The sequence below is a fragment of the Danio rerio genome, chromosome 14 (genome assembly GCF_052040795.2).
Source record: "Danio rerio strain M-AB ecotype USA chromosome 14, GRCz13ab, whole genome shotgun sequence".
NCBI lineage: Eukaryota > Metazoa > Chordata > Actinopteri > Cypriniformes > Danionidae > Danio > Danio rerio.
In genome coordinates this window covers 47,565,240-47,582,827 of record NC_141034.1, presented here as the reverse complement: position 1 = coordinate 47,582,827, position 17,588 = coordinate 47,565,240, and the positions used below count along the sequence as shown (strand labels likewise).

At 39.9% G+C, this 17,588-nt stretch overlaps 1 protein-coding gene and 1 long non-coding RNA gene across 4 annotated transcripts in view; one reads left to right on the top strand and one right to left on the bottom strand.

Moving 5' to 3' along the window:
• LOC141377471 (uncharacterized) overlaps nucleotides 1-17,588 on the top strand; it is a 370,516-nt gene that overhangs the window by 271,209 nt on the left and 81,719 nt on the right. The gene's annotated exons all lie outside the window — the stretch shown is intronic.
• Nucleotides 1-17,588, bottom strand: part of LOC147834036 (uncharacterized) — a 64,557-nt gene that overhangs the window by 41,115 nt on the left and 5,854 nt on the right. Inside the window, exons 2-3 of one of the 2 annotated variants that reach the window (XR_015508043.1) lie at nucleotides 16,056-17,077; nucleotides 14,347-15,967 (exon numbers count right to left, since the gene is read on the bottom strand). This is a non-coding gene — a long non-coding RNA (uncharacterized LOC147834036). Of the gene's footprint in view, nucleotides 1-14,346; nucleotides 15,968-16,055; nucleotides 17,078-17,588 lie in introns of those variants that run through there. The other variant, XR_015508044.1, reaches the window with a different exon arrangement.

The following is a 17,588-nucleotide window of genomic DNA, read 5'->3' as shown; positions in this document are numbered from 1 at the left end:
TGAAGAATCCTCTTGTGATAAAATCCATCGAAAGCAAGTTACCTGAACTCTTGAAAAGAGAATGGCTCGTATATATGACAGATCCTGCAAATAACATCACACCAGACAAACACTTTGATGAGCTGTTACAATTCCTTCAGAAACAGGAAGAAGTGCTTGAAAGGCTGGAACAACTTAGGATCTCAGAAAGAGTGGAAAAGCCAGAAAGAAAATTTGAAAAGAATTACGCTTTTACTAGAACGACAAAGAAAGACTCCACAGAAGCTGGTTGCATCGTGTGTGGGGCAGAGAAACATAGAGACAGGATTTTCTTCTGCAGAAAATTTAAAGACTTGAAGCTGACAGAGAAGAAATCTATCATCAGGAAACTAGGAGCATGCAAAAAGTGCTTGGGAGTTCATGAGGATGACAGCAGGTGCAGTGATAACTACCTTTGCAGAAACAAAGATTGCAAAAAAGGAGACTTCTCAGACCACCATTACTTCCTCTGTCCAAAATGGGACCTCAAGAACCTGAATGAAGGGAAAACCATCAGTAAAGATAGTAGAAAAGGAAGTGGATTGACTGCAGAGCAGGAACATTTCCTGGCTGAACTTTCTCCAGAATTGGCTGAGAAATGCAAAAAAGCATTCACCAACAAAGTTAAGATGATAAACTGCTCAGGAAATGACCAGCAGGGATTGGTCAGTAAAAGTGGATTGAAGGAGCTTCCTGTTATCATGATGCTGATGGAAGTAACCACGAATGCAGGACAGAAGATTGGCGCTTTGATAGATCTGGCTTCTGATACAAACTATATCACCCATGAAGCTGCTGAAAGACTTAAGCTGAGAGGTGAAAAAATCACTCTAGTGGTTCATGGAGTTGGCAAGATGGCGATCAGAGTAAGCACAAATAGATACCTTCTCAGGATTAGAGTCAAAACTCCTGAGGGGACAGTGAAGGCTCATCAGTTGATCTGCTATGGTTTGGAAGAAATTGCCAAAGTTCATAGAATCGTAAGTCAAGAGAAACTTAGAGAATTCTTTCCAGAGGTGGAATTAGAAGAACTGAAAAGACCAGGAAAAATAGATCTCCTCATCAGTCACCGAGAGGGCAGACTCGCTCCACAAAGAGTGAAGATTGTTGGGGATCTTGTCCTGTGGGACAGCCCGCTGGGGAAAACAGTGGCTGGAGCACACCCTGATTTGTTTGAAGTGGTGGATATGGCTGCATACGAGTCCAAAACACATTTTGCTCGGTCCATGAGAACAGCTGCAGCCAGGTATGAAGAAATCATAGAAAAAGCAGAAAGACCAGCAATTACTGATATTGTCAAAGAGTGAAAGAGCCCAAGTAGTTCACTAGCAAGCAACAGAGAGTTTATTGACTGGTGGAAATGGGATAGTATTGGCACAGCTTGTGAGCCAAAATGTGGAGGATGTCGCTGTGGAAACTGTCAGCCTGGAGGGAAGGAGATGACCCTAGCAGAAGAAAGAGAACTGGAGATTATAAGAGAGGGTCTCACATATGTTGAAATGGATACCCACAGCACAGCTCCACACTGGGATACAAAGTATCCATGGATTCAGGACCCAGCTACACTTCCTTACAACAGAAGTGGAGTAGAAGCTGCTTTCCTCAGAACAGAAAAGCAACTGAAAAAGGTACCAGAATGGCAGGACATTTATGCAGCTCAAGTCCATGACATGGTGAAAAGGGGTGCAGCAACAAAGTTTACTAAACAAGTAATTGAGGAATGGAAGGGACCTGTTTGGTATGTTAGTCACCTGGTAGCACCAAATCCGCATTCAACTACCACTCCAGTGCGACTTGTCTGGAACAGTAGTCAGAAATTTAAAGGGCTAAGCATGAATGATCTTCTGTTAAAAGGACCAGATGTACTCAACCCAATCAGAGCTGTCTTGCTAAGATTCAGGAAGGGAGTATTTGCTGCTCTTGGAGACATAAAAAAGATGTACAATTCAGTGTGGCTGGAAGAGCGTGAGGTTCATCTTCACAGATTTCTCTGGAGAGACACTCAAGACGAAGAAATAAGTGAGTACGCTATCACTAGAGTTAACATTGGAGATCGTCCTGCTGGATGCATTGCACAGTTAGCTATGCGTGAGACAGCTAGGCTGGCAAAGTTTGCTCATTTAAAAGAAGAGTGCAGAGTCCTTGAGGAGGACAGTTATGTGGATGACATCCTTACATCCCATAATAGCCAGGAGAGACTGAAAGAGATAACAAATGGGCTAGAGGAGATTCTAGCAGCTGGCGGATTTGCACTGAAACCATGGGTTCGGTCGGAGCAAAGTGGGAGGAATGAAGTGGTTGATCCAAGTCAAGTTCCAAAAGAATCAATCTCTCAATCTAAAATAATCATACTACCAAACCAGCTACGAGATGAAGACAACAAGGCTTTGGGCACAGGGTACTTGGTAGAGGAGGATAAGCTGTACATCATGGCTTCCATTAATTTCTCAGTAAGAAAGAAGAAAATGAGAACGGGTCAGAACCTCTTAAAAAGTGAGGTGAGACTGAGAACACCAAACCCTTTGACCAGAAGGCACCTGTTAAGCCAAGTTGCTGGCCTCTATGACCCAGTTGGTCTTGTCACTCCTGCCAAACAGAAGGGTGCAATTCTTGTCAGGAAAGCTTTCCAAGAGACAGGAAAGGGGAGTCTAACCCGTGAGACATGGGACATGCCACTTTCTGAAAACCTCAGGGAAGAAGCTATCAGATTATTTGAGGAATATGTGCAGCTTAATCAGGTCAAGTTCCACAGAAGTCTTACACCTCCTGGCTGGAAAGGAAAACCCTGGGGAATCACTTTCTCAGATGGTAGTGATAAAACATATGGAGCTGTATTGTACCTAAGATGGAATACAGACCAGGGGATAGACGTCAGACTAGTTGAATCTAAAGCAAAACTAACACCACTAGACCAGAAAGGAGATGCTGTGAAGGCTGAAATCTGCGGTGCAGTTTTCGCTGCACGACTCAGGAAGTACTTTGAAAAGCATGGGCGGATGGAAGTGGAGCGCTGGTTTCACCTGGTAGACAGTCAAACGGTGCTGGGGGCCATTCAACGTGATAGCTATGGCTACCAAACTTTCTTTGCAAATAGAGTTGGAGAAATCCAAAAGTCTGGATCAATAAGTGACTGGTGGTGGATACCAGGGGATGTCAATATCGCTGACATCATTACTAGAGGAGGCACTCCTGAAGATCTTGCTGAAGAGTCCGAATGGCAGGAGGGACCACAATTCCTCAGATATTCAGTAGAGGAGTGGCCAAAGAAATCAGCTGCTGAGGTTGCTGCTGATGCCAAGGAGAATGTTAACAGACTTCAACGGAAAACATTCTCAGCAGTTCTGACAAGATCTCAAACAAAGAGGGACCTGGCAGAAGCAGGTAAAGGAATTCCTGAAGTTTCAATCCTTGGTGATTCAATCAATGTTGTTTCTGACTCTGGTGAAAATGGAAAAAGACCAAACTTACCAAAAGGAACACCTCGTGACTTAATTATTAAGAAACTAGTGGATGAGGAAAAATACAGCAATTTAACCAAGCTAGTCAGAGTCATCGGCTGGGTTTGGCGTGCTGTAAAGAAGTGGCTAGGATTCAGGGATCAGGACTCAAATGAGAGAAAAAGAAAAGAAGTGTTGCAAAACAAGATCAAACAAACCATGCTGACTGTGAAAGAGGAAGAGTATATTCTGAAAGAACTCTTTCTAGCTGCTCAACAGGGTGTGACTTTTCCCGACACTACACTTAGCAGACTGGCTGTGTATAGAGAAAATTCAGGACTCTTGGTTTGTGGTGGAAGAATACAGATCTTTAATGAAGAAAAGATTGCAGTCCCAATATTACCTTGTAGTGCATGGGTGTCCATGTTATTAGCCCGAGAAGCCCACAGTGCAAATCATGAGGAGGTAGCAGGGACACTTCTAAGAATGAGGAAAAAGGCGTGGGTGATTAAAGGTCGGAGACTAGCCAAGAAAGTTGTAGACAGCTGTGTGATCTGCAGGAAGGCAAGAGCAAAGAGATGTGAGCAAATCATGGCAGACCTTCCTCCTGAAAGGACAGAACCAGCAGCACCCTTTAAATACACAACTTTAGACCTGTTTGGACCATACATAGTAAAGGATGAAGTGAGGAAGCGGGTACATCTCAAAGTTTGGGGAATCGTTTACTGCTGTATGGCATCTAGAGCGATACACACTGACATTGTGAGTGACCAATCTGCTGAAGGGTTTATGCTAGCCTACCAAAGATTCACGGCTTTGAGGGGTCATCCAAGAAAATTATGGTCCGACCCCGGCTCAAATTTTATCGGAGTTAAACCTGCTCTCACAGAACTCTACAAGTTCCTGGACAAGTTAGAAACATCTGAGCAGGAGGAAAAAGCTGTTCGCATAGTAAAGCGAGCCCTTCACAACTTGGGAGGTGATGGTGTTTTCACTTGGAGCGAATTTCAAACATTCCTTTATATGGCAGCTAACCTGGCTAATGAGAGGCCTATTGATGCAAGGACGCAGAGCAGAGAGGATTGTGTAGAATATGTCACTCCCAACTCTCTTCTGTTGGGAAGATCTGGACCAAAGGGAGACCCAGGTGACTTTGATTTTGTTGGCTATCCTTATAAAAGATTAAAAGTCATCCAAGGAGAAGTTAACAAATTCTGGAGGAAATGGAGTCAGTTAGCAGGGCCAAACTTGTTTGTAAGAAACAAATGGCACACCAAGGAAAGGAATGTTGCTGTTGGAGATGTCGTCTGGTTAGCAGACCAAAATGCACTGAGGAGTCAGTACAAGTTGGCCAGAGTCATCCAAGTCAATGCTGATGACAAAGGTATTGTCAGAGATGTGAATGTTAAAGTCTTCACAAGCTACCCAGTCTCAAACGTAAAGCCTGCTAAAGCCAAAGTCACAACCAAAAAGTTGACTGACAGAATCCCTGCAACTATCCTCCACAGAGACGTAAGACGTTTAGTTGTCTTAATACCTATAGAGGAACAGCACTAAACACGCACTAAATTCTGTGAACAACTTGGGTTCAAAGAACCAGTAGTTCAAGTGGGAGGTGTAAAGTCAAATCGCGAATTTGGACTTCATACGAATCAATGCATGGAGGAATTAGGCGGAACTAACGAAACTGAAAGTGTTTGGCGGAAGCAATTGGCTGACGGAGCTTGCCGAGGAGATACGGAACTTGCCGAGGAGATACGGGAAGTGCCGAGGAGATACGGGAAGTGCCGAGTGAATGCGGAAAGAAAAAAAAAAACTCACATGGCAAGTGCATGCATGCAGACGCGCTGTGAAAGCTGAAGAACGCGATTGCTGCATTAATAAACTTTCACGATTGCATGCAGAAAGTTTTAAGCTGCAGTGTGTAAGGAAGGGAAGGCACATCAGCACTTGGTCATCTCAGGGACACTGATGGTATGAGAATTGACTTTTTCTAATTACAAGGACTGCCACATGCATTGCCTTATTCATAATATATGTGCAATATAAAAGACAGCTACTATTTTGTTGCACTGTAGTTCATTATTTTGTGCATTATAATACTTTGTGCACAATATTAAGTTAATCATGCTGTTCATTTATGTAAATAGTTTATGTAAAGTGAAATGCTTGCATTAATATTAAGAAGTATTATTTTAATATGCAAATTAATAATGCTGAGACAAAATTTGTGAAGGAACTGTCTTTATTTATATTACATTGTGTTTGTTTAAGTCAGTATTGCGAATAATGTATATTTTATATATTTTGTTCCTTTTCTAAGGTTATCAACCTATTGCTATCGCTGCTACTGGTATCGCAACTACTGTTCAAGCGATACAGTATTGTATTATTGGGCAAACTGAAAGTTAAAATACAAAAGCTGAAAAAGCCTTGAAGTTGTTCCCTGTGTCCCCTGTTATTGGCTGAAGCTCTTTCGAGTTAGAAGCAGATACTGGTGTGTGAAACACATAAGAACTCGACAGTTATGGGCTGATGAATAGAATTTGGCCAGGACACCAGGGTTACACACCTGCTGCTGCTTCACACACACACACACACACACACACACACACACACACACACACACACACACACACACACACACACACACACACACACACACATACACACACACACACACACACACACACACAAACACACACACACAAACACACAAAACAACACATGATCAAGTACTGTTTGGAATATTAATAGTTTTATTTAGCAAGAAGACATTCAGTAGATTAAAAATAACAATAAAGACATTTATAATTATACAAAATATTTCAATTAATGATGTTCTTTTCGACTTTGTAATCAAGAAGGCATCCTGAAATCTCCTGAAAGAAATTGTAAGTTTCTTTTTTGCCATTAATGGAATACATTACAATAAAACAGTCACTTTAAATTGTTATTTCATTCATATTTAACAATAATAATCATTCAGTTATTAAACTGTAATTGCAAATGCATTGTCAAATTTGCAAATGCAACCCATTACTGGGAAACACCCATACACTCTAACATTCACACACACACACACACACACACACACACACACACACACACACACACACACACACACACACACACACTACGGCCAATTTAGTTTATTCAATTCACCTATAGAGCATGTCTTTGGACTGAGGGTGAAACCAGAGCACCCGGAGGGAGTCCACGACAACATGGGGAGAACATGCAAACTCCACACAGAAATGCCAACTGGCCCAGTTAGTTGGCATTTAGTATATAATCATTATTCTATTATTCTATATAATAATCATTCAGGGACTCGAAGAAGCAATATTCTTCCTGTGAGGCGACAGTGCTAACCACTGAGCCACCGTGCAGCCCTTTAAAACAGTTACTTTAAACAGTTATTTAATTAATATTTAACAATAATAATCATTCAGTTATTATACTGTAATTGCAAATGCATAGTCTATGATGACAGCCTTGTACTCATATCCATCCATTTTCCTTTGGCTTAGTCCCTTATATATCAGAGGTTGCCACAGTGGAATGAACCACCAACTATTCCAGTATATGTTTTACACAGTGGGGAGAACATACAAACTCCACACAGAAATGCCAACTGGCCCAGTCGGCACTCAATCCAGTGACCTTCTTGCTGTGAAGTGACAGTGCTAATCACCGAGCCACTGTGTCACCCCATGTAATAAGAATGAAACTATAATGTGATTGTTGTTTGTGGTCTGAGTAAACTTTTTTAAAATAAAGAAAATGTTTAAAAAATTTTTACACTGACCCCAAACAATAATCTGTATTCGACAAGTGTGTCTTATCATTTTTGGAATATACTGAAAAGATAACTAAATATCAGTTTCATGTTCGGCGGTCATACTTTGTGAATGTTTTGTGAATGAAGACAAATGTAGAAGCAGATAAAGCTTGATGTCTGAATTATTATTAGGCACCGCATTGATGAAACAGGTAAAGCCCCGTGAGACTTCAAAGACTCTTGAAGTGACCTGTAATCAAAGTCCACTCAAAGCAAATCTGAGCTGTTTTATGTGTTTGTTTGTCTTTCTTTTGCTTGTTTCAGACAGTGCTTTGAGGATGGGCTGTTTAGTGTGGCTTGACCATCTCATCTGATCCATCTAAAGCAGATTAAAGGAAGAAAGAGGAACACTTTGATGTTTCTTCTTATACTTGTTTGAAACAGGTTGAATTGAAGGATGTATAGTTTGTGTACAAGCAGCGGTGCCGTCTATACAAACTTGAGGAACGTGAGTGGCATCACAGAGACACTGCTGAATTCATTGTAGATTTGAGTTTGACAGTGTTTCCTTAGTAGTCAATTGTGTGTCGTGTATTAGGATGGTTCTTGACAATTTGCAGTGTTTTTTGATTAATGTGTTATTGGTTTATTTATGGTTTTGATTTACATGGAACACATTAATCACGAAACACTGCAAATTGTTAAGAACCATCCTAATACACGACATACTATTGACTACTAAGGGAATACTGTCAAACTTTGTTGTTGTTCTGTTGACGTAAAACATTTACCTATGCAGATCAACTAAAACATTTTTACAGACAATTGACAAATATTGACATATTAGTAGTTTGAAACTATATATATTAATACTGCAAATCACAATAGGACTAGTGAAATAAAGAACTACACCACCACGAAACCAAGCAACAACAACAACAAAATAATTTAAATGAGCATTAGGAGTAGCGATACATGTACATTGGAAAAATAAGACCTGTGCAAACATATTTCAGACCTAGAACAGCGAATATAAGACTTTTTAAGGCCTAAAATTTAGATGTTTATATTTTAGACATTTTAAGACCCCACGGAAACCCTGTGTAACCCGGATGGCACAGCAGAGGGCAGGTTTCATCCACTTGTTTTTTGCGCTTTTTGGATATGCACATAAAAACGGTTGATGGAAACGCTATAATGCGCATATATTTTGAAAATGTGTGTGAATGGACAAACCAGCAGGCTAAGCACATTGTAAAACATCTTAAGTGTTGTTTTGGTCATTCTAAACCGCCTTAACCGTTTCAGTATTATATTATATTAATAATGACCTCCAGAATTGTCAAGAGTTTCTGCACTCCGTGTCTCGCGCCTTCAAACGCCAGCGCGCGTTCACTGCGTGCAGGATTGCCTTCTGATGCGCAAGTCACTTATTAAATGAAGATAATTTATTAACGGAGCTGCTCCTACTGATGCAAATTCTGTTTTTGCTTTTGATATTTGTCGCCAGTTAATCAGAAGATGGCAATTTTGTTCTCTTTGACTTGATGGACAGAAAAGCTGCTTTATTTGCTGTCTTTTATGCGATATTCCAGTTTTGAGCATATATTTAATTAGCATTTTAGATGGTAACATAGCTATTCACATCAGCGCATCTATCCCCTTTCTTCCCTATATACCTGTAACTTAGGTGAACAGCTCCTCCGGGTGTGGCCATGCATTCATCCTCTGCTATTTCTTCCTCATTTCTTCTGTCTTTAATCTCCATATGTCAATTGATAACTTTGTGACTGTATGATGACGGTCACGTAAATCTGCAGTAGCCTGAACTTGTTTTTCGGTTCAAATAATGTACCAGGCTTTTCATTGGTCCGTTAAGATCAGCTTTTTTTATTGGCTACCGAAATGCTGGTCAGTGCGTGGCTGAAATATTCATTTATTTACAGTACTCTGTAACGAATTGTGATTTTAAAAGTAACGAAGTAGATTGCTCAGCTTAATTTGTACTCAAGTACAAGTAAAATTACAGGCTTAAAATTCTACTCATGAAAGTACAATTACACCAAAAATGTACTTAATTACAGTAACGTGAGTAGTTGTAATTCGTTACTCCCACCACTGATACACACACACAACAGTTCTGTCTGGTTCTCGAATCTGATTGGCTGATAGCCGTGATATATTTAAGTAATATCAGCACCCGCACAGCCTCTTTACCCTTTGTGTATTACTCCGCCCACATACAGCCAGCAAAAAGCAGACACTACAGATCTAAAGTTAAAAAGATGCTTGCTCAGCTGTTTAACTGTCAGCTTATGATTTGAATCCAACGCGGAAGAAAGTAGTTCCTCATACAAAAGGGTTTTTGAGACTCTCCATGTTTGATTTTGTTTTTATATACACAATTATGCTGTCAAACTGTTGTATAAATGCAATATCATGTCGGCGGCGCCTGGCGACGGCTCAGGACGCAGTTCATTTTTCAGCCGCGCCACAGAGCGCCATCTGATTAGTTTCATGTTAAATATCATTCGAATGTGCGCGTTTGGTGTGCGATACTTCAATCTGTCATGTACGCGCCGTGTCGCGGCGCCGAGCGGCGCTTCTGGTGTGCGACCTGCTTAAGGCACTCGGCCTGCAGCCTCGTGGCAATGCACGCCTCCCACCAGTGCCGATATACAGCCATATCGCACTGCTACGAGTGTGACATTGCTCATATATATTTATAAATTAAAAATGTTATTTAGACAAATATTGGAAACCCGTGACCACTGACTTCTATAGTATTTTTTTTCCCTGCTATGGATGTCAATGTTTACTGGTTTTCAACTTTCTTCAAAGTATCTTCTTTTGTGTTCAACAGAATAAAGAAACTCATAAAGATTTGGAAGCACTTGAGGGAGAGTAAAAATAGCAAATAAATGTTCAATTTTGGGTGAACTAATCCTTTAATATTCTGGCTTCCAGTATCAAACCATACTTACCAATCTGTAAACAAATCCAGAGCCTCGTTGTACATTTAGAGACATCAGGACTGAAATCGCAAATTGAACAAAATGGCATGCATGAATGAATAAATATGAAGGAAAGATGGTCATGGTTAATGCATGTGATGGGCTGAGTGCTGGAACTCATATCCGCACTTGTTGCGATTGTGAAGTTGATTTCCTTCACGCACATGGATGTTTTAATAATAGGCTGGATGAGAAACTTGTCGCCTGGCAACCGCCTGCTGTCAACATGCAGCCTGTGTTACTGAGGGAACAGGCGACTGGTGAGAAAGCAGAGCTGCGTTTCATTTGACTGTTAGTGAACTTCCAAGTGAACTTTAATGCGTGACTAATTCAATTTAAGCAGGAATACAGGGCAGGACATATTGAGTAAATCCTCCCCCTTTTAAAAAGTTGCCAATAGTATTTGAATAATATCACTTACTTCAGCTTCCCAGTCCCTGATTTATCAGGGGTCACCACAGCGGAATGATCCGCCAACTACTCTTGCAGATGTTTTTATGCTGCCGATATGCCCCCAGTCACAATCCTGCACTTGTGAACCCCCAGTGCTAGGAAACACCCATACACTCTCCAATTCACACATTGGCCAATTTAGTTCATCTTATATGACTAAAGGCTCGTGAACACCTGGACGCTTTTCATTTGCATTTATCGTCAGCGTTTTTCAAGTTGTTTTTCCAGATTCAAACCCAAGAGATTTTCACTGGCGTCGAGAAGAAGAGTATACAAAATCAATCCTTGACGTTAGATGGCGCTACACAACTTTAAGCTTCTGACACCTGCTTGTAACACAGAAGAAGAAGACAGACAGTTGACATGCTTGTTGTTTAAGTTATTGGCGGTTCGAACAAGCATGGATGGTTCAAGTAGCAGCTCTAGCGAAGAATGATTAGTGTTCACCAGAGCAATAAGCAGCTCCACGTTCATATCGCCTCCGGGCATCTTCTCCAATGTTTGCTCGCATTGACAGTTTTGCGCTTGAGCGCCTCCAAGTGCTGTTTACTATAACTGCAGCAGCTGAACATGAACAAAAGTGCCAATCTGATTGGTGAAAAAGGTTTTGATGCAAAACGCAAAAATGAGCTTGAGACATTTCTTTATAAATGACACTTATACGCCTGGCGTTTGGCGCGTTGGTGTGCACGATTACATTGGTGCCCTTTATTTAGGAACGAAGTGTTAAACGTCGATTGAAAATGCAAGAAAAAAATGTCCTGGTGTGCATGGATCTTAAGTTGTGCCACCAGTATGTCACAGTTGCGTCAAATGGGTCTAATATGTTTTGTGGATACACTCACACATATGAATTACTGTGGAAGCGTACCCACCAGTCAAAGGTTTAAATAAAACAATGTTGAGATTCATTATGCAGTATATTAAGATTGATTGCTTGCATTAGAGGTGAATTGGTCATGCCCAACAGAGCCTGGTTTCTCTCAAGGTTTTTGTCCCTCACTTTCGTCAATTGGTGAAGTTTTGTTGATTGCCACTGTTGCCACTGCTTGCTTGGTTTGAGACTTGTGGAGCTGTGCATTGACGGATTTGCTTTTCAGTGTTTATACGTTGGCAGCTCGGCGGCGCAGTGGGTAGCACAATCACCTCACAGCAAGAAAGTCTCTGGTTCAAGCCCCGGCTGGGTCAGTTGGCATTTCTGAGTAGAGTTTGCATGTTCTCCCTGTGTTTACGTGGGTTTCCTCGGGGTGCTCCGGTTTTCCCCCACAAGTCCAAAGACATGTGGTTTGGGTGTGTTGGGTAAGCTAAATTGTCTGTAGTGTATCTGTGCGAATGAGTGTGTATGGTATGGATGTTTTACAGTGATGGGTTGCAGTTGGAAGGGCATCTGCTGTGTAAAACATATGCTGCATAAGTTGGCGGTTCATTTCTGTTGTGGTGAACCCAGATTAATAAAGGAACTAAGCTGAAAAGAAAATGATTGAATGAATGTTTGGACAGTGACATTTAAACCACACTGAACTGAATTAAACTGAACTCTGAAAACTGGACTGACACAGTTTCAATTTACTAGAACTTCTCTGTTAAGGTGCTTTGTTACAATCGTCATTGTAAAAGTGCTATAGAAATAAAGATGAGTTGAATTAGACAAACATGTATCCTCTGCCATTGCCTTGTTTCTTTCAACTTAATTTACTTATCAAAATATGGCATGTTGTCCCATGAAAAACATATATTCATGCTTGCATAACTTTGCGTCTGCAAGGATTACTGCAATGATTTGATGGCATCTCCAGATCTCAGCTGGTTTGTCTTTAAGCAATCCAGAGTGCTGCAGCCAAATTTCTCAAAAATGTCCACAAAAATTTGAATGTGGCTTTAAATATTTTATTTTAAATTCAAATGTTTACACCATTTGGCTTCAGAATGTTACCCCGACTGGGGTGGAGTGACAGGAGACAACAGGAGGTAAGATCCAATATGCAGTTTATTCAATGTCAGGCAAGCAATGGTCAAATCAGGTGCAAACGGGTATGTTAAGGCAGTCCAGAATCGTCGTCAATATAACAGGCAATAGGTCTAAAGGCAGGTGGCTAAACAGGATAACAAGGAATGCAAAGCTAGTGTCTAAACACGGGTAAACAAGACAGGGAGAAACGCGTTGTAATGTAACACTAGGGAAAACAAGACTCTGCAAACTGGTAGCGTGAGAGAGTGGCTTAGGAATGGAGTGATATCAGTCTGTGAACAAGGTCCAGCTGGTGATTGCAATCAGGATAGATGAATGAGCACGCGTGCGTGTTTGGGAGCAGTGCATGTATGAAAATGTAGTCCTGGGAAATGCGGAAATGTAGTTTAGAGAGTTCGTGTGAGAACCAGCGATCCTCTGGGAAGCGATCGCTGGTTGTGTGACACAGAAACAGCTATCTGATGTTTTGCATCCCTTTTTACACTTCCAAAAGTTTAAGATCCTGTAATCTTAATTTATTGATAAGTCCTTTTTCAAGGCTGTACAGCTTAGAATGCCCCCCTGCCAGTTTTTAAATCTCTTCTTAAAACTCATTTGTTCTCCTTTGCTTTTAACAAGTTTTGATCTGTTGATTTTCATATCCATTTTAATTTGTCTGCCCATGCTATTTTCTATTTCTGGACCTTAGTCCCTGTTCACACAATCATGGGTATTTCCAAATCCCCTTTCTTATGTCTACACAGTTTGGCAGTTAGTCCCCACAAAATGCAGTATCAGGTGACTGAAATCTAAAGTTTCTGAAAACTCTGGCAAGCCTGAAGATTTTCTGAAAAAAAAGATTTTTTTGGTTCGCGACGTCAGCGTGTGTGCTGTCTTCTCCCCTCTGGTTGGACAACACTACTGGGTTCACCAGTATACCCAGGAGATGCGAGTGAGGCAAATTCCAAATTGAAAGAATTCCAGGCTTAAACCCTACTCTCTTTTAAAGTACATTCTGGCATTTTTTAACAAGGAACCCTTGTTACAAGCTACCCCTACACTCCTACTCTTTACAAAAAGTGCCATGGCATTTTAACTACCACAGAGAATAAGGACCTTGGTTTAAAGTCTAATCCGAAAGACACCGTATAGAGTCCCCATCAATATACTGGGGCATTAGGACAAACACAAAACGTAGGTTGAGCATCCCCTGCTGATCTCACAAACACCCCTTCCATCAGCAACCTAGCTTTCCCATGTGGTCTTCCATCCAGGTACTGACTGGGCACAGCCCTGCTTAACTTTAGTGGGTGACCACATGAGAGTTGCAGAGACACCTATTGGTTCAGTGGGCCCTTAACATGCATTACATATAGGCAGGGAACACTCTGTTTAAGTATATTTATACATGTGTACATATGGATATGGACATTTAATTATTGTTTTCTCTTCTTGTATAGCACCCTCTCAATGTTTTAGACTGCTTTAGACATTAACTAAACCAAACCAAACCAAACTAAACTACTCTCTGATGTGAGATGTATATGACTGGGACACAAAGCCAATGGTCATCTCCAGGCTTAGTATCAGGCTCTATTGTTGACCACTCAGGTTAGACACTGCTACACTTCAGTACTAACACTCAGAGACGCCTATTCACACAACACACTCTTTTCTGCTTTCTCTGTTGTGCTAATGACCTTTACATTAATCCTTTAATCCTTGTTTGTAACCTTTTAAGCAACTTACAAATGAGAACAATAGAAGTAATCAAAAAATGTAAATCATTTATTGTATGTGTGTGTGTCTCTCTGTGTGTGTAGGTGTACAGATGGAGGCAAATTATTAGCCCTCCTGTGAAATTTGAATTCTTTGTCAAATATATTCCTAGCGATGTGTAATGGAGAGTTTTTTTTTTAAACAACATTCTTCATATCTAAATTCAATCAAGCATTAATTCATTTATTTATTCATTTATTCATTCATTCATTTTCCTTTCACAGCGGAATGAACCACCAACTATGCCAGCAAATGTTTTTCACAACGGATGCCCTTTCAGCTGCAACCCAGTACTGGGAAATACCCATACACTCTCATATTTAAACACACACTCATACACCACTGCCAACTTGGAGAGACAAACATGGAGAGAACATGCAAACTCCACAAGGAAATGTTAACGGGTCCAGCAACCTTCTTACTGTGTGGCCACAATGCTAACCACTGAGCCACCGTGCAGCCTATCTACATTCAAAGAATTAATTTCTTTTGTGTTTACGATGATAACAGCACATAATATTTTACTGCTTGTTTTGCAAGATAGTAGTATAGATCTTAATGTGCAATTTAAAGGCTTAACTAGATTAATTACTGTAGGTTAACTAGGCAAGTTAGGTTAATTAGGAAAGTTATTAGACAACAGTGGTTTGTTCTGTAGACGAAGAACAAAAAGAAAAGGAGCTAATAATATTGACCTGAGTAAATAAATGCATGCATACATACAGTACAAACATATATACTTATTTTATTACAGCCAGACTAAAATAAATAAGACCAAATTATATAGGAAACACTGTGGAAAATTTTCCTTGCTCTGTTAAATATCAATTCGGAAGTATTTTAAAAATAATTACTAATCCACAGGAGGGCAAATGATTTCTTTCAACTGAATAATAAAAAGGTAGAATAGAAAATAGATTGTTTTTAAGTATCTTGTTTTATCCCTCCTGTCGTCTTCATCTTCCACCTCTTACTTTAGTGTTCCCGGTCAACATTGACCAGTTGATTTTAACTGCTCTTAAATTAGCACAAAAAAAATAAAAATAAAACTACATTTTTATTCAACATTTTTTACCTGTGAACAATGTCTCAGAGTAGTGTTTAACATGTTAGAATTAGACATAAAATAACTGCAGTGAAATTACAAATAGTGAGTGAGTGAGTTGGGGTAATGTACACTGTATGGGGATGTTTTTGTCTGATGGATGAATATAGTCTGGATACCCATTAATTTTCATCTGCGGTCACTTTTGTGCCTTGAGGCAATCAGATGTAAAACACAACATTTAAGAGTGTTTTAAATTGTAAATCTGTCAGATTTGAGCCAAACACAACAGGAGGGTTAACAAAAAAAATTAAAAAGATAGAACATAAAATAGAAATGATTCATGTTATCAACCCAGACTCATTTTGAAAACATAGCCCAATATACATTTTTAGAGAGTGCTAAATATATCCCAGCAGTTTTTTTTTTTCTGTGTAAGTTTTTTCAGATCTAATTTCTCTCGCTGTTCTTGTGTAAATCCACCAGAGGCTGCTGTCTACTGACTGACTGAACAACCGACCAACAATCCCCACCCACCCCCTTTCCTAAACCCAACCGGTAGTGTTTTAAAAAGCACTAATTGACCAGTGCCTATCCACTTTCCTAAACCCAACCGACAATGTTTTGAATAGCAATCCAGAAATAAAGCCCCCTGATTTTACGTTTTTTTGTGTGTTTTTTTATCACATCCTCACCTTGTTATTTACTTGTTTATTTATTTATTTATTTATTTTTTGCTTTTGTTTTTGTTTTGCCTGCTTTCTGGAATCGTTCTTTACTTGACTTGAAGAGAGTCATCGTGTTCAACTGCATCTCAAATTCTCTAAGGTACGCAACGAGCCACTGGACAAAAAGGCATAACAGCAACAAAGCTATACAGAGGTAAGGGGTCAGATGGTAAGCGAGAAAAGGAACGTCATCATACCGCCCTGTATCGTTCGTTAAAGATAAAAAGCAGCCATGCGTTCCTCTGGCTACATAATTTGCGATTTCCAGAAATGTATATAGGGCTACGTTTTCAGAATGAGCCTATATTGCAACATGTTATGATGAAGTGTTATTTAAAAAAGGTAGAAACGAAAATAGAATAAAAAGTGATAGTGATAGAGAACTTTAATAAAAATAACAATAAAATAGAGAAAATATATTTAAAAAGGGATCGTATTTGAGAACCAGAGTCATTTTTTTCATAGAAAGAGTAGAAAAAAAAGAGATGAAATTAAATAGGAGTGTTGAACAAAACAGTTTAGATGGCTAAGAATACTCAAATAATCCAAATCAAGAGATCGAAGAGCAATAATATGCAAGTGTTGTGACTAGTCCAGTTACTGTAATGCATTAGAATAGAACAGAACTGAACATATATAAATGAAATAATGTAAATTGTTAGTGTTAAATAGTCAAACGTTGACAACAACGATGTGCATTTAGCAGTTTATTGAGAATGGCTTAAGCTGAGTTGTGCAAGGACATTACAGATTCTGTTTGTATGTGTGAGTGAGTGTGTTTGCAGGCCTCTTACCTTCCCTATTTCATCCCCTCATGCCTGCATTGTCTGGGTGGTGTTTTGCTGGTGCTCCACTCGAGTGTTTTTAAGTGCTGGATGGGAGAGGTGATGGAAGCGGAGGTTAATTATTTGCTGCATATTAATGGCCAGCAGTGGCGTTCAGTATGGAGAGCCAGCCTCCTTCACACCGCCTCCAAAAATGTGACATTTCCAAAGAGCACAGAGTGAGAAATGTCTTTTTTTTCCCTCCCTTCTTCTTCTTCTTTTTGTTTATTTATTTATTTTTCCCCCTGCTTCAAACGCTTTTGAGCTCGCCGTTTATGGCCAGTTCTTTCGGCAAATGTCGACTCTCAACATTTTTTACATGCAAATTGGATAACTTGAGGTCTGATGAACAAACTGTTCCTGTTTAAAGACTTTTGGACTTTACTGCTGTTAGGAATAAATCAACTTCTCATCACTGCAGGGCTAAAGCAATTTTCAATCACATTAGGGCACGTTGTTATTTTGTTCTTTCACTAATGTGCGGTACTACATTTTTTTCCCGTCTTTGTAATAGTTTTAGTCCCACGGGAGGGTATTATTTTAATCTCAATTCAACAA